A 22,603-nucleotide genomic window follows, 5' to 3' on the forward strand; every position below is an offset into this window, starting at 1 on the left:
GAATAGGGCATCAAAACCACAGCTGCATCCAGCTCTGAAGAAACTCTTGCTTGGAGCCTTCCCGTTGTTCCCTGCTGCAAAATCCCTTCCAGAGTCCTGTCTTCAGTCTTCATGATAATGGAATCCATTGACTGGGTTTTTGGCTGCAGATCCTGAGGTCTACCCCCACACCCCTGCACAAACTCTTCTTCTGTGCTCAGGTACCGTTGGCTGGAGTATTTACTTACCTTAAACTTTAGCTTTAGAGTGTTTCTTGTGATTGGGAGTCCTATCATCCAGTTCACCCAGGCCCACTAATGGAATCTTCCTAGTGTGTCTTCTCAGAAGTCCCTGAACCCTTTCAACTACTCTAAAGTGAAATACTTACTTGTTTGAACAGTCTTTTTTAGGAACTTTGACTTTTTCTACTTCTGTGGCTATCCTGAACTGCCTGTTGGACACTAGAAACCTAGTGACCCCTCTTCTGCCACCGAGAACTCTCATGCTCGACAAATAGGGAAAGTCTTCGAAGGTTTAGAAGGAACAAAGGAGTGTGGGACCCCTCTAATGAGAACGAACATGGGTCATATAGTGAGCAAAAACCTGGTTGTAGACCCTTCTGAGTGGAAGAAATTCCATAGAACAGGGTATTTGGCCCATGTTTGCTCTCGGCAGAGGGGCTCCCACACTCCTTTTCAAATTTATAAAACTTGGAGTGTCACCCTAAGTAACCTAGGGTAATCCAGACGTGGACCCCTTGCTCGCTGTGACTTAGAGAGGCTCAGCTTCACCTCACTGATGAGGCCTGACTAGGCCGACACTTGTCTGGGGTTGCTGATGGTACTCTTGTTCAGAGATTCACCTAGCATTTTGGTGCTGCACTGCCCTAGTGGGTGAGACAAAGACTGATATGCAAATGGGTATTTTTCCTCTGTAAACGGTGCAGTGAGCTAAAACGTGGTTATAGATCCTTCTGAGTGGAAGAACTTGCATAGAAAGGGGTATTTGACCCATGTTTGTTTGGTACGACGTTCATCCATCGCCTGTTTTTTTTCGCAGCACTTTTTGCTGAAAATCTTGGCTGAAAAAGGGGGGGCATATAAGGGATATATAGGGAATAAATAATAGGGGAGGAGGGTTTTGGGATAACCGCCCCGCCCCAAATAATAAAAGAATTAGAAGAATGTGCACAATATTTTGGGCAAAACTGCAAAAAAAAAATACCGGGGGTCAATGAACATAGTACCGTTCGTTCTCAGTAGAGGGGCTCCCACACTCCTTTTCAAACTTCTAAGGTTTGGGTCTGTTGCCTAGAAAAGAGAACATGTGTTTAAAAGTTTGCATACTTGTAAAATAGTTGGTTGGTAACTGTCCCTCTGAGTGAGCAGTTAAAACAGTTCTTAGTTACCTTGAATGTGTTCAGCCATTCTGAAAAGTATATGTAAGGTTATTTTATTCATCTGTGAATTGGTTGTGCCTCTTCTCCAAAAGTAATGCTGTTGGTTTCACTTTTACATTTATATTTTTAAAGAAATAGTAAAGTATACAAACTGGGTCTTGCTTCCCCTGACCTGCTGTATGGCCTATCTAGAATATGTCTGCTTTGGGTTTTACTTACCTTGAATAGCTGTGTGCAACTTTTAATAAGTATATTCTAGGTTTTACTAACCTTGGTCTGCCTTGTGGCATCCTAAACTAAGTTAGAGAGTGATTACCTTGGTCTGTGTTTCACTTAACTGAAACGCATCTATAATGTATAACTCAGTTATCCTGAATGTAGTTATAGGTTTATACTGTTCCATGAATTCGTGTTTCACTATTCAGAAAAGTACCCTGGTAACAGGGTTGGTTTACTAAGTGATTCCTTAACTCTCACTGCATGACCGACAGGGTCTACTACCCTTGACTTACTGCAAAGTAATCTAAAAGTAACTACTGGTTTTACTCCCCATGAATAGGTGTGTCCTATACTAAATGTGTTTGATAAGGTCTGACTTCCCTAGAAATACTTTTAGTTTTTTGAGTACTTTAAAGCATTGTGTTGTTTTTATAATGTGTGTATGACTCTCTGACAAAGTTCTTACCCCAAGACTTAACTTGGCCTAACTGTATTAACTTAAACCTTTATTTTTTATAATACTTCTGGTTGTGTTTCTGCTGAACTCTTGGTATACCACAAGTTCTTTGTACATTCCTGCAGCCCTATCTCCCTCCTAAGATAAGCCAGACTGCTCTGTCTACGCTACCATGTGCTCAGGTGGTACAGCCTATACTGAGAGTGGAGTTTTGTACTGTCTCAGTTGTGTGGTTGTACTAAGCCCTTAGTTGAACTTCAGAAAACCTGTCCTAACTGTAGCTTTAATGCAGAGGTTGTGTTAACAAGTTTTATTGCTAAATATGATCGTATCCCCGCACCCTTACGACGATTTGACTCGAAGGCAGTTTCCTGTCTTAAGATTCTCCGGCTGAATTCTTGACGGCTGGCGGTGGCATTAACCATCATGCTTCGGCCTTTCACAGTAGGAAGAGTGGGGACCTTTCTTCTCGATGTTAATCTTTAGAGAAGCCATTTTCTTGCTTTTCCCTCTTCTTTCCCTTGTCTGGCTGGTCTTTTTCTACTTAAAAATGGAAAGCACACCATTTAAATTTTGCCCTTCCTGTAATAGGAGGTTTCCTTGGAGCGACACTCGTAATGTGTAATCACTGCTTGCCGCATGACCATGCCTGTCGACTCTTTAAGCCAAAGGTACTTAAAGAAAGGTGCACAAAGTGGTGGCGGGCCTATGCCATGCGGGCCGAATCCCATTCCCCCACCTGCGTTGTCGCATCGGACGAGGAACCACGGCTCCAGTTTGGAGGCCGAAGACCTTGTTGCAGAGTCTGCTAACGCCTGCGTGCCCGTCTCCAGCCCCACTAGGCAGGCTAAACACATTCCTCCTGGGAGACCACCACAGGCGACGGGGGCACATGCTCACCTGCTCACACCACCAAGGCTAAGCAAACAACCCCCCACTTTGGCATTCCTCGACAGTACCGTTCAAGCTAACTGCACATACAGGTCCGTCTAAATCTTCGGCGGAACCTGTTGAACCCTCCAAGTCTTGATCCTCTGCGCCTCCATGTATAGCACATGGTTCAAAGTCTTCAACTACACAGGGTGCTCCCCTTAATTCTTCGGCGCCTGTTTCAGACACGTTGAAATGCACGTCAGTGGGTAAAACACACCCAAAATTAAGAGAAAAGTTGACCAAGGCACTTCCACAGCCGGATTCCCATGTTATAGGTGCCGAAACACCCAGTTTACCTCAAGGATATGTTCAGGCCTCTTCCCCACTGGCACAGTCCTTATAGTGTCAGAAAGGTCCTGTTCAAGAGGAGTTGGATTCCCCACTTCCTGAAGCTCCAGTGTCTGACTAGAACAAGGTTTGAGGAATGTATGGAAAAGGTGTCTGAGTTTTTTGATTTCTCAGACAAGTTTGATAAGAGTACTCATAAAATAACTTGCTCCTTCAAAGGTGACCCTGGGCCCTACAAGTCTCCTAGACTTTGTTCCTCTGTTTTCTGCTCTACCTCTTCTGTACTTAAGATGGCTGAGCCCACAGGAGTCTAGGGGCTTTGGCCCAGTACCTCTGAGCCCGGCAACATCTTTCAATGTATTCCAATGCAACACCCATTGGAATACATTGTTACTCAAAATGATGTGACACCCAGGGTACAGATGGGATAGAGGATTCATCTACGAAAAACAGTAGATGGGATGTACAAGATCCAGCATCAAACTAATTTGGAAATTAATGGGTGCGAACACTTTGCCACATATATGCCAGTAATTCCCCCCCTAGACAACGGCAGTCTTATACTACCAAATATCTGTTGAATACCACATGAGATTGATTAGAACAGTATAATATAAATTATCACCTAAGATGTTGTGTTCAATTTAAAAATCTTACTTTATATGCGATTTATTGTTTTTTCACAAAATATGTAAAACATTCACGTCTAAAAATCATTGGTGTTATTAGGTTTTTGTAATTCTATGTCTAAGTCAGCAGTTGAAAATACGTCGGAGTAATCTGACATCACCCACATAGTAGCGTTGTTAAAAAAAGACAATGTTCACTTATTTCACATACAGCTAGAAATGGAGAAATCTTATTCGGCATTTATAGACGGAGGTAAACCACTCCAAGATGGCACTCCCTGCAATAGTCTTGCTTCAGGGAGAACATAAAAATGGCCCCTGAGAAGCATTCAGGTTTCCCTGCACGAATCCCGGAAAGTCACGCAGACAGCATATCGTTCTCATATGAAACAGAGGTAAGCGCCTTCTAATTCTATGTCAAGACTCGGAGGCTCAGATTATGCTCTGATCTTCTCTTTACTTCCCGAGCAGCAAAGTATGAACAAACAATTATGAAAAACAATATAACATAAAAAACTAAAATTCCCAAGTACAGCAGCTAATTGGTAGTTCGTTTTTCTGTCCATAAAACCATGTGACCATTCCAGTCCAATCACATTACGCTCTCCCTTATAAACCCAGCCTATTCCAATCTCCTTCCTCTTTCTTTGCTGCTCGAGCAGCTGAGATAAGTACTTTTCGATTTATCAATATTTTATGATGTGAATGTTTTGTTATGATTTAACATGTACAGGGATGCATAGATAGCATTTTGAAACGCTCAGCGCGTCGGGGAGTCTCGGCGAGGCATATCCGCTTTAGTAATAGGAGTGCAACGGGAACTGTTTCGAGCCGGCGTTCACTTTCCTGGTTAGGAGGCACTCTTCCACAGAGGTTCGCAACGGTGCGATGGGACTTCTGAAGTTCTGGCGCCATGGCGAACATCCGTGGAGAGAGAATAGGAGGTCTTTTTGTGTACATGCGCATTTACAAGTCTAAATATCTAACCTCAAATGCATATTTAATCATCAGATCTACACTATGCATGTTACTACGGTGAATATACCGACGTGCAGATCTGAGAGCAGACAGTAGACGCCACCTGGTGACCAAGGAGCTGCACAGCAGCCTTAATTAGCCAAAGCTGCAATACAGTAAGTGACGGGCTCAGTCCCAGGATAAACTGCTACTTTACCCCTCATTATCTGGCTGGAATATGAGGTATTACCCATTAAAGGGTGTATTAATAATTTAATATTTTCAGTAAGACAGGCACAGTCCCAAGCAAACCTATAATATATATCGAGACCCACCAAGCTACAAACAAAAGTACATTCAGCTTGATGGTTGCAACCCAAGAAAACTGCACATTATTGATACACGGCACACCTGCAGAACGAGTGGCTATTATGAAGATACTGAGGGATCACATGTTAGTGGTCTACGCATGAGTCAAGCAGTACAGAGGATGGACAGTGCTGGCAGACCCCATAGAGATGAAAGGGGCATAATGCAAGACCTGGCTGCTTTGTCTCAGAGCATCACAGATCTGAGCAAGGCATGCAGGGACAGAGGGGGAAGAAAGAGAAAGACCCTCAGGGATCGTAGCACCCAGACCCCCTGGGTTCACCGCACAGGTTTGGATCGGACAAGAGAAAGGCGAGGTCCTGTGATAAATATGATTTCAGCTCAGATGAGTCATCTGAGGAATGCTGCAGGAGCACTTCTAAATCTGACGAGTATAGTGCGTCAGGAAATTAAACATCCTCAGAAAGCGACGGGCGGGAGCCCAGAAACCAAAGAGGCAGGAGGGAAGATGAAGAGTCTCGTAGAGACTAATTCGACCCAGATGAGCTGGTGCACCCGAAGTTGAATGAATGGGAATACCCAGAGAAAACAACTGAATATATAAAGAAAAGGATGAGAACACCCCTGAGCAAACAGGCTAGAAATAAATTAAGGGCTGAATGCCCCAGGCCTAGAATGCCGGATGGGATAACAGATACCCCAGAGATCGACGAAAGAATAATTACGTTCCTGGGGAGGTACTGCAGAGACGTGAAGAAAGGAATAGACAGGTCCTGGAGATCATGTCAGGACAAGCTTTTAGATATGCTGGGCCCTATCACAAGGCTATGGCAACTTGCTGAGGAAGCCAAGTCGAAGAAAGAAGCAATCGATCCAGAGATCATTGCTGGATGGACGCAGGGGACCCTATGCTTGATGTGGAATGCTAATACGGCGTTGGTGACGGAGAGAAGGAGATCCATCTTGATGAAGATGGACTCCAGACTAGGAGAATTGGCCTCATCTGAGCAGACAGCAGCAGGCAAATTGTTTGGTGACCTATTCATCAAGGACATGGCAAAATTAGCCAACACTTATGCTTCCATGAACAAGGCTCAGTCATCACTCAAGAAAATCTTCAGAAGGAAGGTTTTCGACAAGGCTGGAAGAGGAAAGGGCTGCTCGTCCAGCCGTTATCAATATAACAGGTCCTGCAGCGACAGATATCCTCAGATCCATGGGTGATGCAGACGGTTCAAGGGTTTCAGTTAGAATTTCAGCAGGAACCGTCACAAGTAGCCACACCATGGCAGATGAGGTTCAGCAAACAAGACAAGGACCTACTAGACAAAGAAATAGAGTTGCTGGAACTAGAAAAGGCAATCAGCCCAGCCGCAGAAGAACAGGGAGGTTTCATAAGCAACCTGTTTTCAGTAAAAGGCAAACACAAGGTAAGACCAGTGATAAATCTCAAGGGTCTGAATTATTTTATCATATACAGACACTTCAAGATGGAAGGGATTCACCTGTTAAGAGACATCCTCCAGCGAGGGGATTGGTTAGCAAGAATACAATTCTGATTCAGCAGAATCGGAGGAAACTACTACAGTTCCTCTGGAAAGGGGAGAAATGGGAGTTCACGTGTTTACCTTTCGGATTAGCATCAGCTCCATGGTGCTTCACCAAATTATTGAAACCAGTGGTAGGTCACCTCAGGGAACAAGGAATCAGAGAGATTATATACCTGGACGACATCTGTCTGATATGCCAGGACAGAGAGATTCTTCTAGAGCAGATACAGAAAACAACAGTTTTACTACAACAGCTGGGATTTCTAATAAACTGGGAAAAGTCAGAAATAGAACCAGCACAGGAGATGGAATTTCTGGCATTTATCCTAGAGACGGTTCAGGGTACTCTCAGAATACCTTTGGGAAAGGTGAACTCCATAAAGAAAGAAATAAAGAGCACAATGACAAGACAGGTGATGTCTTTAAGCAAGATAGCGAGGTTGGAAGGTCTGTCATCGTTGATACAGGCAATCTTTCCAGGACTTCTGCACTACAGAGTGTTGCAGAGGTTGAAGATAGAACATATCAGGAAAGATCTATCTTACAAACGGAAAGTGCCCATCTCTCAGGAAGCGGTAAATGGAGCTAGAATGGTGGTACTGCCACATGGAGGCCTGGAATGGCAGGGCGATATTTGGCTCCTCCCCGGACCTGGTAATAGAATCGGACGCCAGTCGATGGGGATGGAGAGCCAGATGCAGCGACCAATCGACCGGGGGAGATGGTCAAGCGAGGAATTGGGACTACATATCAATTGCCTCGAACTCCTGGCGCGATCCTTCGCAGTCTATTGTTGGACACAGGAAGGAGCAAGATGTGCCATATTACTCAAGATGGACAACGTTTCGGCAGTAAGGTACATAAACCGACTGGGCGGGACGAGATCCAGAATGGTGGCAGAGATAGCCAAAGAGTTTTGGCACCTATGTCTGCAGAGAGGATGAAGGCAGAACACCTGCCAGGGGAACACAACCAGGTGGCGGACTGGAATTCGAGATACCTTAGAGACTCCAGCGATTTGCAGCTGGAGGACTCAGTATTCCAGGAGATCATGCATCAGAGAGGTCCGTGCCTGATGGATTTGTTTGCTTCGAGGTTGAACAGGAAGATCTCCAGATTTTTCAGCTGAAGGCCTGATCCAGAAGCGACTGCGACAGATGCATTTCTCCAGGTCTGGGGGCCAGCGAAGGAATATGCTTTCTCTCCTTTCTCTATGATAGCACATATCGTGGCACAGGCCAGGAGACAGGAAGCGAAAGTGATTTTAGTGACACCCGATTGGAGAGGTCAAGCATGGTTCCCGGACCTTCTGGAGATGTGGTACGATTTTCCAATTTTATTACCTCACAGACAGGACATAGTTCTAGGTCCAAAGGGAGAGATTCATCCACTGGTACAATCAGGGAACCTTAACCTGATAGCATGGGCGATTTCAGGAAGACCTGGGCTAAGCCAGGTCTTTCTGGGGCAGCTCAAGGATTTATCAGAGAGTCATGAGCTCTGGGAGCCGGGAAGGCCTACAGTGGCATGGAGAAAATTGAGTAATTAGTGTAGGGAGAGGTAAGTTAATCCCATACGAACTGATGTAATTCACATAGTGAATTTCCTAACAGGCCAGGCAGCTCAGGCTAAAGCATACAGAATTATTAACACCTACAGATCTGTGATATCTGCAGGATATGTAGATTATTGAAAGGGGTCAGGTACATGAGACCACCGAAGCCTAGGTATTCGTGTCTTTGGGACGTGAGTGTGATTTTGAGGATGTCTGAGTCCTGGCCGGACAATGAGAATCTTTCTAGGAAAGCACTTTGGGCGAAAATTAACTACTTTGTTATGCTTAATTTCCTGCAAAAGGGTGTCAGATGTTAAGGCATTAGAGACGAACAGGAAGGCTTTTTTTCGCCTACAGAAGTTGTATTTTACATTGAAAAAAGGACTAAGACAGGTATTAAGACTGTAGAATACATGGAATTGCCTGATAAACCAGATTATGTCCAGTTAGGTGTCTGAAGGCTTATGAAGCTAAGGAAGACAGGGTGAGACCCATGGGAAAATATCAGCAGTTAATAGCGATCAGAAAGCCTTTCAAAGCAGTAGCTTCAGCCACTTTGGCCAGATGAGTGAGATGGTGCATGGCAGAAGCAGGCATTGATATAGGACAGTTTGGAGCACATTCTACTAGAGGTGCTGTGGCATCATCTGCCTTTATGGCAGTGGCTCGCCTGGAAGATACTTTGAAGGCAGCAGACTGGTCTAATGAAACAATGTTTAAGAATTTTTCATTTTAGACCAGTAGAACATATAGCATTGTTGGTGGTAAGTAAACTTTGAACAAGCATAATCTGAGCCTTCGAGTCTTGACATAGAATACAGATTTTCCACCGATTTGTTACAGAAAGTCATGATTCTATTAAAGACTCGCAGGCGAAAGATTACTCCACCCAATTCAATCACTGTAATGGATGAATGATAGAAAAATATGCTTTATAAAGTATTATAATTTGTAAATGTTAATGTAATATTTGTTGTATGTAATGTATGCGATTACCCACACATTCAAGAAGAGATATGTCATGGACTTTATATTTTTTTGACATGAGCGGAGCATAAGGCAACGACGTTGTGAAGAAGGATCAAAGTAAAGAATAACAAAGTCGTCTAACAGTTGGGGCGCAAGTTATTTGGTTGTTTGGATCAGCGGCAGAAAGAGGAAGGAGTATGGAATTGGCTGGCTTTATAAAGGGACAGTGTAATGTGATCGGACTGGATTGGTCACATGGTTTTATGGATTTATGAAAAACGAACTACAAATTCGCTGCAGTACTTGGGAATTTTAGTTTTTTATGTTATATTATTTTTCATAATTGTTTGTTTATACTTTGCTGCTCGGGAAGTAAAGAGAAGATCAGAGCATAATCTTTTGCCTCCGAGTTTTTAAGAATCATGACTTTCTGTAATGAATGTTTGGAAAATCTGTATTTGCCATAAACAATTAGCTAGTAAACTAGATACACATGCAGAGAATAACATATCCGATATTTCAGATCTACAGGTCTACCACTGATAAAGATTCCACCCCTGTAAGAAACATAGGGAACCACGTGACCTATAGACCGTTCGAAACACATACATCCTCAAATCTCATGGCGATACAGTGGTAAGTAGTTCCCTAGTGGATACCATACATTATACTTTGAAGGCAATTTATGTCATCAACCCTCATAATACTGATTCATGCCCCATTGTCTTTTGTTTAGATGGATCCTTTAACAACATGGTAGAAATACACTGCCTTTCTCGCTAAGACTACAAGCACCCTCCAATAATTGGGTGGTCTCACCAGCCAATTGGCGAGTAACCTAAGGATATAATCATTAAACAATGAATGACCGTGCAGTGGGACCCAGCGCTTTCTTAAGCGACTGGTTCCAACATGCGGTCATACAACCTTTGGCTAACAACATTATTTCTCGTTTCATTTTTTATTAGAATCATCGCGGATTCAAATCCTCTGCTCCACATTAGTGGTTTACATAACAGTGATTTTAATTCATAGGAACACAGGTCAGTTCTTTATTATGTAATTATTAATATTGAATATGAATATTAGAATATTCCCTGAAAGACTAAAACACATATCATTTATTTATCTATTCAAGAAATCACAATTTAGCTTGTACCTGATGAAGGGCTAAGCCCGAAACGCGTTGTACAACAATAGTGTACTCCATCATCACAAAACACTGTTGAGATCAATTCACAAAGAATGACACATGTATTCATGTTAAAATTGTAAAATGACTTGGCCCAGTCATATGTTTCACTAGGCCAAGCCATGTTAGTTAGCAGTATCTTGCATTTGGCCCATTTGTGTTGGTGGGCCAATCTTTCACTTAGCTTATCTGTGTTAGGGCAATATCTTGTACAGACAGAATGCCCGGCACAAAGTTAAAAAACTTTGCTCGCGCCTACAGCCCAAACCGCTGGACAGATTTTCACCAAATTTGAACCAGGAGTAGCGGCTTGGTCCAGAAAGCGTGCTTTTGCAGATTTGGTGAAAATCCATCCAGTAGTTTATCTTAAAAATGACCAAAAAGTAGGTCATAAAAAATTAGTGATATCTGTGTTCGGTCTGCGGACACACTTCCCTGTTCGCTCCGCGGACAGTGTCCTGATTGGCCAATCGGCTTGCGTGATGTCCGCGGACATGCAACGTGTTCGCTGATTGGACGGCGTGGAGCGTGAAGCGCGTCAGATTTTCGGTAGCGCCCGCCATCTTGGATTCGCAGATGTCCGCGGACAGCGCGGTGAAACTTTGAATTTAGTAGCGTGTGTTGGTGTGTAAGAGTGTTTGGGGAGGGTGGGAGAGTATGAAATAGGTTAAATGTTGTGTTTTTTTATGTGGTGGATGCTCTTGTTGTGTTAGATTTGTCTGCGGACAACACGGCTGTTCTGAAATGTTCTAAATAAACTAAATGGGGAGGTGTTCTGAGGATGCAATATGTGTCCGTTTTGTTCGCAAGCAAGCTGAAACTGTTCTAAGAACACTCGAGGTGGCCTGAAATGTTCGTAAAAAAACAAAATGGGGGTGTTCTGAGGACGCTGTCCGTATTGTTCGTTGTGAATTTTAAAGTGTTCTAAGAACACTTGCAGTGTCCTGAAATGTTCATAGGGGGTGTGCTGAAGACGCTGTCCGTATTGTTCGATGGGAAGCTGAATGTGTTTAAGAACACTTGTGGTGTCCTGAGGACGCTGTCCATATTGTTCGATGGGAAGTTGAATGTGTTCTAAGAACACTTGCGGTTTCCTGAAATGTTCGCAAATAAACAAAATGGGGGTGTCCTGGGGACGCTGTCTGTAGTGTTCGTTGACAAGTTGAAAGTGTTCTAAGAACACTCGCGGTGTCCTGAAATGTTCGTAGGGGGGTGTCTTGAAGACGCTGTCCGTATTGTTTGCTGGCAAGTTAAATGTGTTCTAAGAACACTCGTGGTGTCCTGAAATGTTCGTAAATAAACAAAATGGGGGTGTCCTGAGGACGCTGTCCATAATGTTTGTTGGGAAGTTGAATGTGTTCTAAGAACACTTGCGGTGTCCTGAAATGTTTGCAAATAAACAAAATGGGGGTGTGCTGAGGACGCTGTCTGTATTTTTCTCTTGCAAGTTGAATGTGTTCTAAGAACACCTGTGGTGTCCTGAAATGTTCGTAAATAAACAAAATGGGGGTGTCCTGAGGATGCTGTCCGTATTGTTCGACTGCAAGTTGAATGTGTACTAAGAACACTCGCGATGTCCTGAAATGTTCGCAAATAAACAAAATGGGGATGTCCTGAGGATGCTGTCCGTATTGGTCTGTGGCAATTTGAATGTGTTCTAAGAACACTCGTGGTGTCCTGAAATGTTTGTAAATAAACCAAATGGGGGTGTCCTGAGGATGCTGTCCGTATCGTTCGATGGCAAGTTGAATGTGTTCTAAGAACACTCGCGGTGTCCTGAAATGTTCGCAAATAAACAAAATGGGGGTGTGCTGAGGACGCTGTCCGTATTGTTCGTTGTCAAGTTGAAAGTGTTCTAAGAACACTCGCGGTTTCCTGAAATGTTCGCAAATAAACAAAATGGGGGTGTCATGGGGACGCTGTCTGTATTGTTCGTTGACAAGTTGAAAGTGTTCTAAGAACACTCGCGGTGTCCTGAAATGTTCGTAGGGGGTGTCCTGAAGACGCTGTCCGTATTGTTTGCTGGCAAGTTAAATGTGTTCTAAGAACACTAGTGGTGTCCTGAAATGTTCGTAAATAAACAAAATGGGGGTGTCCTGAGGACGCTGTCCGTAATGTTCGTTGGGAAGTTGAATGTGTTCTAAGAACACTTGCGGTGTCCTGAAATGTTCGCAAATAAAAAAATGGGGGTGTTCTGAGGACGCTGTCCGTATTGTTCTCTTGCAAGTTGAATGTGTTCTAAGAACACTTGCGGTGTCCTGAAATGTTTGTAGGGGGTGTCCTGAAGACGCTGTTCGTATTGTTCTCTGGCAAGTTGAATGTGTTCTAAGAACACTCGTGGTGTCCTGAAATGTTTGTAAATAAACAAAATGGGGGTGTCCTGAGGACGCTGTCCGTATTGTTCGATGGCAAGTTGAATGTGTTCTAAGAACACTCACGGTGTCCTGAAATGTTCGCAAATAAACAAAATGGGGGTGTCCTGAGGACGCTGTCCGTATTGTTCGATGGCAAGTTGAATGTGTTCTAAGAACACTTGCGGTGTCCTGAAATGTTCGCAAATGAAAAATGGGGGTGTTCTGAGGATGCTGTCCGTATTGTTCGCTGGCAAGTTGAATGTGTTCTAAGAACACTCGTGGTGTCCTGAAATGTTTGTAAATAAACAAAATGGGGGTGTCCTGAGGACGCTGTCTGTATTGTTCGATGGCAAGTTGAATGTGTTCTAAGAACACTCGCGGTGTCCTGAAATGTTCGTAGGGGGTGTCCTGAAGACGCTGTCTGTGTTGTTCGCTGGCAAGTTGAATGTGTTCTAAGAACACTTGCGGTGTCCTGAAATGTTTGCAAATCAAAAAATGGGGGTGTTCTGAGGACGCTGTCCATATTGCTCGCTGGCAAGTTGAAAGTGTTCTAAGAACACTCATAATGTCCGCGGACATTAAAGGTTTCCATAGGCCATAGTTGAAATGTTTGACTCTATGGGTGTGATATGCTGTGGTGGTTGTGGCCAGGGCATAGAGTCTTGGGTTCATGGCCATTTGGCCATGCACCCAAGACGCTATGCCCTGGCCACAACCACTGCAGCATATCACAGTCATAGTGGCTTATAACTTTGAGTCATAAACAAATTTATAAGTAACAAAGTTATAAGCCACTATGGGTGTGATATGCTGCGATGGTTGTACTTATTATAATATACTTACTGTTTGGTTTAGTAACTGGAGTACATGTATTCTTGTTCATTTCTGTGATAAAAGAAAATAGCATGTTAGTATTTTGTGATGACTTATTACATTGTTTAATCAACAATTATTTTTTTGGACCCTCATATTTATTAGATTACAAACCAGAGTACTGTGCAATTTGCTCAGTTTCTCTGTTTGTTGCTAAAATCATTGGGTCTGTGGGAGAAAAAAAAATCCATGTTGGATTAAAAAAAAAACCTTTTTCTGTTATGCTACTGTTTATTGTTTGCTTGTTTTCAGTGTTCACTTGTTGTTTCTGGCTAATGCTTTATACATTGGCTTGTTGGAGTTTTTTGGAGCAGTAACATATTATTTATTTGTTTGGATATTGTAAAATTTTGGAGCAGTTAGATACCAGTAGGCATATTCTAACTGTCTATTTTTTGATATATTTTAGTGGTATTGATTTATCTGTTTGGATATTGTTAAATTTTGGGACAGTTAGATACCAATTGGCGTATTCTAACTCTATTTTTTGCTCTAATTTAGTGGTATTCATTTATCTGATTAGTTGTTGTAGAATCTTTGGGCTGTTAGATAGCTTTTGGAATATTCTAACAGTTTATATTTGTTTACTATAAGTTTACTTAAGGTTTAAGTACAGTTTAGTTATCAAATTTTGGTTTTAAGAACATTAAATAAGCGTTTGTAAGTTTTGCTGGTAATCTCTGTTTTAGAGTAATGGTACTATCATTACATTCAAACCGTCCACATTCCTTTTTTATATATTCAGTGTAGTGCCCTGAATTGGTTGTGGTTCCTGCGTGGTAGATTATACCTATTGTTGTGAAGGTTTTCTTACCAAGTAATATTTGACCATGTGTGAATCCAGTCAGCTTGCAGTTGTTTTTGGTACCATGTGCATTGTAACGTAGAAGCATTAGTATTACGTATTTTCTATGTGTTTGTATTACTAACGTGGCGCGATTATCCGAATTGCAGGTAGTACATATTCAACCATAGTTTGCATTTTGTACAAGTTGCTGAAAAAGAATGGATTCACAATTAGGTATTGATATATATATATATAAAGCGTTCATTGGGGATTTCTTCTTGTGTCACATTGTTGCAGAGAGTGCATGTATGTTTCCAAATGTATGAAATCTGGAGGATTTCATTTATAGGTATATTTTTATTTTCCAGTACTTGTAGTAAGTACATTAGACATTCTTGTGGATCTTCCTGTGAGTTTATAGTGAATTTAACCATTCCAGCACAGTAGTCCAATTGTTGTCTTATTCCATAAACACTATTGGGGCCGATTCATGGAACAAACGTGCGCCGAAAATCTTTGCGCAAGCAGGCGCAAGCAGGCGAAAGCGCAAAAAAACAGGCGCACGCGTGCGATTCATGGAAGTCCCTGCGCGTGTTTACCTCGGGATGTGCGGCAAACCCGTGCATGGCGCACAAGTCACTGCAACATCCCGAAAGGCGTGCGCGACGCGCACAGTGAAAGCGCACAACCTCGGCGCATACACCAGAAAGTGGGCGGGTCACGGGGCGTAACGCGCGGAATGGGGAACAACGCGCGAAAATAAGGGCTTAACTGGGGATGTACTGCAGGGAAGCAGACGGAACGCCCACACGCACTCGAACCACACGTATTCATGGAATCGAATAGGGCAAAGCCACGCACAGCCAAAGACACACACAAGCTGAAACACGTCCGCCACACGAAGGCAGGCGGTAGAGTCCCAGCGCATCACAAAAGTGGCAACATACAGCAATTGGGCCTGTGCGAGCGGGGCACGTGTATTGCGGGGGTGCGCGGGAAGTAACACACGTGATTGAGCGGGGTACGTGTATTTCGGGGGTGCGCGGGAAGTTACACACGCGATTGAGCGGGGTACGTGTACATCGGGGGTGCGCGGGAAGTTACGCACGCGATTGAGCGGGGTACGTGTATTTCGGGGCGCGCGGGAAGTTACACACGCGATTGAGCGGGGTACGTGTATTTCGGGGGTGCGCGGGAAGGTGCACACGCGATTGAGCGGGGTACATGTATTTCGGGGGTGCGTGGGAAGTTACACACGCGCTTGAGCGGGGTACATGTATTTCGGGGGTGCGCGGGAAGTTACACACGTGATTGAGCGGGGTACGTGTATTTCGGGGGTGCGCGGGAAGTTACACACGCGATCACATCAGGGTACGTGTATTTCGGGGGTACGCGGGAAGTTACACACGCAATCTCATCAGGGTACGTGTATTTCGGGGGTTTGTGGGAAGTTACACACGCGATCTCATCAGGGTACGTGTATTACAGGGGTGCACGGTGCACGGGGAGCACCACACGTGAATTGCAATGTGTGGGTCCTCCCAGGTGTTCCCTCTACACCCTCCACGGCCCCTGCAGGTGGCTCACACCACAGGGGCCTTCCCTGCACATGTCCTGCAGGCACCCCATCCACCATGGCCATGCCCCCCAGCCAACCCACATGTCAACTTGCACTACTGCCCACCAACACATGTCCCCCTGCACCGCCAGCCACCAGGGGCACCCTCCACCAGGCCCCCACCCATGTCTCCCACCCCCCCAGCAGTGCAGGGGCACCCTCCACCAGGCCCCCACCCATGTCTCCCAACACCACCACCCCCCAGCAGAGCAGGGGCACCCTCCACCAGGGCCCCACCCATGTCTCCCACCACCCCCACCTCCCAGCACTGTGGGGCATCTGCCAGCAGGCCCCCACCCATGTGCAACTCATGTCTCCCACCACTCCCACCCCCCAGCCACCAGGGGCACCCTCCACCAGGCCCCCACCCATGTCTCCCAGCACCCCCACCCCCCAGCACTGTGGGGCACCTGCCAGCAGGCCCCCACCCATGACTCCCACCACCCCCACCCCCCAGCAGTGCAGGGGCACCCATCACCAGGCCCCCACCCATGTCTCCCAGCACCCCCACACCCCAGCCACCAGGGGCAGCCTCCACCAGGCCCCCACCCATGTCTCCCACCACCCCCACCCCCCAGCACTGTGGGGCACCTGCCAGCAGGCCCCCACCCATGTCCAACTCATGTCTCCCACCACCCCCACCCCCCAGCAGTGCAGGGGCAGCCTCCACCAGGCCCCCACCCATGTCTCCCAGCACCCCCACCCCCCAGCCACCAGGGGCAGCCTTCACCAGGCCCCCACCCATGTCCCCCACCACCCCCACCTCCCAGCACTGTGGGGAACCTGCTAGCAGGCCCCCACCCATGTCCAACTCATGTCTCCCACCACCCCCACCCCCCAGCAGGCCCCCACCCATGTCCAACTCATGTCTCCCACCACCCCCGCCCCCCAGCAGTGCGGGTCACCCTCCACCAGGCCCCCACCCATGTCTCCCACCACCCCCACCCCCCAGCACTGTGGGGCACCTGCCAGCAGGCCCCCACCCATGTCCAACTCATGTCTCCCACCACCCCCACCCCCCAGCAGTGCAGGGGCACCCACCACCAGGCCCCCACCCATGTCTCCCAGCACCCTTACCACCCAGCACTGTGGGGCACCTGCCAGGAAGCCCCCACCCATGTGCAATTCATGTCTCCCACCACCCCCACCCCCAGCCACCAGGGGCAGCCTCCACCAGGCCCCCACCCATGTCTCCCACCACCCCCACCCCCCAGCACTGTGGGGCACCTGCCAGCAGGCCCCCACCTAAGTTCAACTCATGTCTCCCACCACCCGCACCCCCAAGCACTGTGGGCACCTGCCAGCAGGCCCCCACCCATGTCTCCCACCACCCCCACCCCCCAGCCACCAGGGGCAACCTCCACCAGGCCCCCACCCATGTCTCCCACCACCCCACCCCCCAGCACTGTGGGGCACCTGCCAGCAGGCCCCCACCCATGACTCCCACCACCCCCACCCCCCAGCAGTGCAGAGGCACCCACCACCAGGCCCCCACTCATGTCTCCCAGCACTCCCACCCCCAGCCACCAGGGGCAGCCTCCACCAGGTCCCCACCCATGTCTCCCAGCACCCCCACCCCCCAGCCACCAGGGGCAGCCTCCACGAGGCCCCCACCCATGTCTCCCCCCACCCCCACCCCCCAGCAGTGCAGGGGCAGCCTCCAGCAGGCCCCCACCCATGTCTCCCACCACACCCACCCCCCAGCAGTGCAGTGGCCCCCACCACCAGGCCCCCACCCATGTCTCCCAGCACCCCCACCCCCCAGCACTGTGGGGCACCTGCCAGCAGGCCTCCACCCATGTGCAACTCATGTCTCCCACCACCCCCACCCCCCAGCCACCAGGGGCAGCATCCACCAGGCCCCCACCCATGTCTCCCACCACCCACACCCCCCAGCAGTGCAGGGGCAGCCTCCACCAGGCCCCCACCCATGTCTCCCAGCACCCCCACCCCAGCCACCAGGGGCAGCCTCCACCAGGCACCCACCCATGTCTCCCACCACCCCCACCCCCAGCAGTGCAGGGGCAGCCTCCACCAGGCCCCCACCCATGTCTCCCAGCACCTCCACCCCCCAGCCACCAGGGGCAGCCTCCACCAGGCCCCCACCCATGTCTCCCACCACCCCCACCCCCCAGCACTGTGGGGAACCTGCCAGCAGGCCCCACCCATGTCCAACTCATGTCTCCCACCACCCCCACCCCCCAGCACTGTGGGGCACCTGCCAGCAGGCCCCCACCCATGTCCAACTCATGTCTCCCACCACCCCCACCCCCCAGCAGTGCGGGTCACCCTCCACCAGGCCCCCACCCATGTCTCCCACCACCCCCACACCCCAGCCACCAGGGGCAGCCTCCACCAGGCCCCTACCCATGTATCCCAGCACCCCCACCCCCCAGCCACCAGGGGCAGCCTCCACCAGGCCCCCACCCATGTCTCCCACCACCCCCATCCCCCAGCACTGTGGGGCACCTGCCAGCAGGCCCCCACCCATGTCCAACTCATGTCTCCCACCACCCCCACCCCCAGCACTGTGGGGCACCTGCCAGCAGTCCCCCACCCATGTCCAACTCATGTCTCCCACCACCCCCACCCCCCAGCAGTGCGGGTCACCCTCCACTAGGCCCCCACCCATGTCTCCCACCACCCCCACCCCCCAGCCACCAGGGGCAGCCTCCACCAGGCCCCCACCCATGTCTCCCACCACCCCCACCCCCCAGCACTGTGGGGCACCTGCCAGCAGGCCCCCACCCATGACTCCCACCACCCTCACCCCCCAGCAGTGCAGGGGCACCCACCACCAGGCCCCCACCCATGTCTCCCACCACCCCCACCCCCCAGCAGTGCAGGGGCAGCCTCCACCAGGCACCCACCCATGTCTCCAAGCCCCCCCACCCCTCCGCCACCAGGGGCAGCCTCCACCAGGCCCCCACCCATGTCTCCCCCCACCCCCACCCCCCAGCAGTGCAGGGGCAGCCTCCACCAGGTCCCCACCCATGTCTCTCACCACCCCCAGCCACCAGGGACAGCCTCCACCAGGCCCCCACCCATGTCTCCCACCACCCCCATCCCCCAGCAGTGCAGGGGCAGCCTCCACCAGGCCCCCACCCATGTCTCCCAGCACCCCCACCCTCCAGCCACCAGGGGCAGCCTCCACCAGGCCCCCACCCATGTCTCCCACCACCCCCACCCCCCAGCACTGTGGGGCACCTGCCAGCAGGCCCCCACCCATGTCCAACTCATGTCTCCCACCACCCCCACCCCCCAGCAGTGCGGTTCACCCTCCACCAGGCCCCCACCCATGTCTCCCACCACCCCCACCCCCCAGCCACCAGGGGCAGCCTCCACCAGGCCCCCACCCATGTCTCCCAGCACCCCCAACCCCCAGCTACCAGGGGCAGCCTCCACCAGGCCCCCACCCATGTCTCCCACCACCCCACCCGCCAGCAATGCAGGGGCAGCCTCCACCAGGCCCCCACCCATGTCTCCCAGCATCCCAACCCCCCAGCCACCAGGGGCAGCCTCCACCAGGCCCCCACCCATGTCTCCCACCACCCCCACCCCCCAGCACTGTTGTCATGATCTCTGCTTCCAAAAGATCAGGACTTGCCCGACTCCCTTGGAAGCAGACCCATAACCCCGGTTCCGAGTGCCAGCCAGTCCCAATTGGGACCTTTTGGACCCTGTCCTGGCGCCAGTGGCACCAGGCTCATAAAGATGCCCAGTCCCAGCGCTGGAAGCGCCGGGCTCATAATGCTTGGGTGGACTTACCTGCAGCAGACCATGCTGCTAACTTATCTGCCAGTTGAACCCCTGATCCTCTTCTGTTTGGGACTACTTTTCCTGTTGGGTGGGGCAGGAGCCACTCCCTAGGTTCAGAACACTGGAACTCTTCTGGAAAGCAGGAACTCTTTTCTTAGGCGTGGCTGTGGAAGGAGACACCTAAGCACTACAGGAGGCTATTTAAACCACACCCGATGGATGAATCTTGCTTTGCGTTATTCTGCATTCTCTGCAGCAGAACGCTCATCGTGTCTTCTGCTTCTGATCCTGGGCCTAAGGGAACAAAGGCTTACCATCCTGGAATCCAGTCTTCAGCAGCACCTGTAAAGACAAAGAAAGAACAGGTTAGCACTACGGTCTTCAGTGGCAGCGCATCTCTTACCTGGTCCATCGGCTGTCACCAACGCCTCGCCCTGCATTCCGGCATCTGAAAGACAAAGGCTTACCTACTCTTCGCATGCTCCGGAGGTCTTCGCACTGCATTCCAGCATCTGAAAGACAAAAGCTTACCAGCTCTTCGCACGCTCCGGAGGCCTTCGGCGCTGCATCCCGCATCTGAAACACAAAAGAAGGTGCGTTTAAAGACATTGGGCAACTTTATTACTCACGTGCCATTACTCCTTCCCACGCCGAATCCAGTGGGTATTCCAGCACCCTTCAGCTTCTCTAAAGCTACGAACTTGTACCTGCAAGATAAAAGGGACAGTTAGTGCGCATCGTGAAGCAGGCTACAAGCGCTTACATACGTGCTTCCAGGCGCTTCTATTCCTCACGCGGGTTCGATCCTCAACTCTCATCAGCCCGCCATCCGCCATCGCCGGAACCCTGCAAAACAAGAGATATCATTACAAAAGACTTTTAAGACATTTGAAGTGCCCAGAACTTACCGTTCGTGCAGTTAACGACGGACAGCAGTCCTCTGAGGTCAAGAGGCCTGCACCCTTATCCAGTGAAGAAACTGGTTACGGCACCCTGCCCCGAGGCAGATGGAGAGCTCGGCGTTCACTTACCTAAGGTGAGGGTGTTAACCTTTGGGGTTCTACAGGAGAAGAGAAAGGGAAGAGGAGAGAGGCACCCAATAACCCCAGTTCATTAATCCCATATTTTCTATCTGCAGACATCTTACTCTTCGAGTCAGACATACAGTGCACAGAGGTCCAGCCCAAAGAGCCAATCGTGTGTTACACATCACCTTTGAAGATACGGCATTCACCCAGTCAAGACCGGCGCCTCTGCGGGAATCAGGTGAGCGTTACAGAACGCAAAGCCAATCGCAAAACTCCCACCCAGGCGCTATGGAAACCTCGGATACCGACCAGCTAGCCCAGTTACTTGGGGAACTAAGAGCAGAAGTGCATGCAGCCCGTCAGGAAACGAATGCTTTAAGAAGGGAACTGATTATTTCCAAGGAGCGAACAGACGATCTCGCTAGACAATTGCTACAGTCACAAGCCGGACAAACCCTGTTACCCGCATCAGGGGCAAATCTTCCTTCAACATCCTCTACGAACCCAGTGCAGATCAACCTACCTGGGAATGTACCTCTGGCTCCGCCCGAACGATTTTCTGGTGACCCAAAGAGGTTTGCAGTATTTATTAATCAGTGCCGGTTGCACTTCTTATGCTGGCCAGCAGCCTTTCCAACTGATCAAGCTAAGGTAGCTTTCGTGCTTTCGTACCTTAGTGGCAATGCGGCAGACTGGTCGATCCCTCTAGTTAATCAAGATGATCCGGTTCTCCATGATTTTCGAGCTTTTCAGCTCAGTATGAAAAAACTGTTTGCAAGACATTCACAGGGGCAGGCCTTGGACAATGAGCTCCTTTCATTGCGACAGGGTAATCAAGACCTTTTGGCTTATATTGCGTCTTTCAACAGACTGATAGTGGAAACTCGATGGCCTGAGGACAAAAGGATTACGCTGTTTTATAGAGGTCTACGTGGAGAGCTCAAAGATGTGTTAGCCCAAGTAGTGAATCCCCCGCAAGACTGTTCGGACTATATTGACTTAATCGTTCAAATTGACCACAGACTGCAGAACAGGAAGGCCGATAGTTCCAAGTTTGATGCTCGAGTATTTGCCAAACCACCAACTCCTACCAAAGGAGTAGACTCCGGGGAACCCATGCAAATAGGGGGCCTGAAAGGACCACTAACACAAAAGGAGCGGGAAAGGAGAAAACAGCTGCAATTATGCCTCTATTGCGGAAACTCGGGGCACTTTCTTCGAGACTGTCTGGTGAAACCAGCCAAGAAGGCAGTAGGAGCTGCAGTTACCAGGGTCACAAACTCTGAGCAGGGAAACGACCTCGCCCGACAAGACTAGAGGTCCTCTTGCCGAGCGTTAAAACCAGTTCCGTGACCTCGCATTTTGTGATACCTATGGTCCTCATTAGCCCTGAACATCCGGATCGATTACATGCAATTGAAGCTTACGTCGACAGCGGTGCCATCGGCAATTATGTGGATCATGAAATGGTTTTGAGGATGAATCTGACTCTTTGTCCAAAGGCTGTAAAGGACGTCATTACTACGGTGGATGGTACGGAGATAGCCTCCGGACCAGTAACGCATACCACCCAAGAAGTGACGTTAGTAAGTCAAGATGGACACCATGAGAAGATCGTGTTCGATGTGATCAAGGCCCCCCAGTTCCAGATTATTCTAGGAATACCTTGGTTAGAGAAGCACAATCCTCAGATCGATTGGCGAGCAAGAACGGTTCAGTTTCCAGAA

At 48.9% G+C, this 22,603-nt stretch overlaps 1 protein-coding gene across 3 annotated transcripts in view; it reads left to right on the top strand.

The window, feature by feature from the left end:
• The first annotated feature begins 4,572 nt into the window (after positions 1-4,572).
• Positions 4,573-22,603, top strand: part of INKA1 (inka box actin regulator 1) — a 347,423-nt gene continuing 329,392 nt past the window's right edge. For 2 of the 3 annotated variants that reach the window (XR_011301981.1, XR_011301982.1), the window contains exon 1: positions 4,573-9,901. The gene's annotated coding sequence lies outside the window, so the exon portion shown is untranslated. The remainder of the gene's footprint in view (positions 9,902-22,603) is intronic. The other variant, XM_069644155.1, reaches the window with a different exon arrangement.

The sequence above is a fragment of the Ambystoma mexicanum genome, chromosome 2p (genome assembly GCF_040938575.1).
Source record: "Ambystoma mexicanum isolate Mex_15411 chromosome 2p, UKY_AmexF1_1, whole genome shotgun sequence".
Taxonomy (NCBI): domain Eukaryota; kingdom Metazoa; phylum Chordata; class Amphibia; order Caudata; family Ambystomatidae; genus Ambystoma; species Ambystoma mexicanum.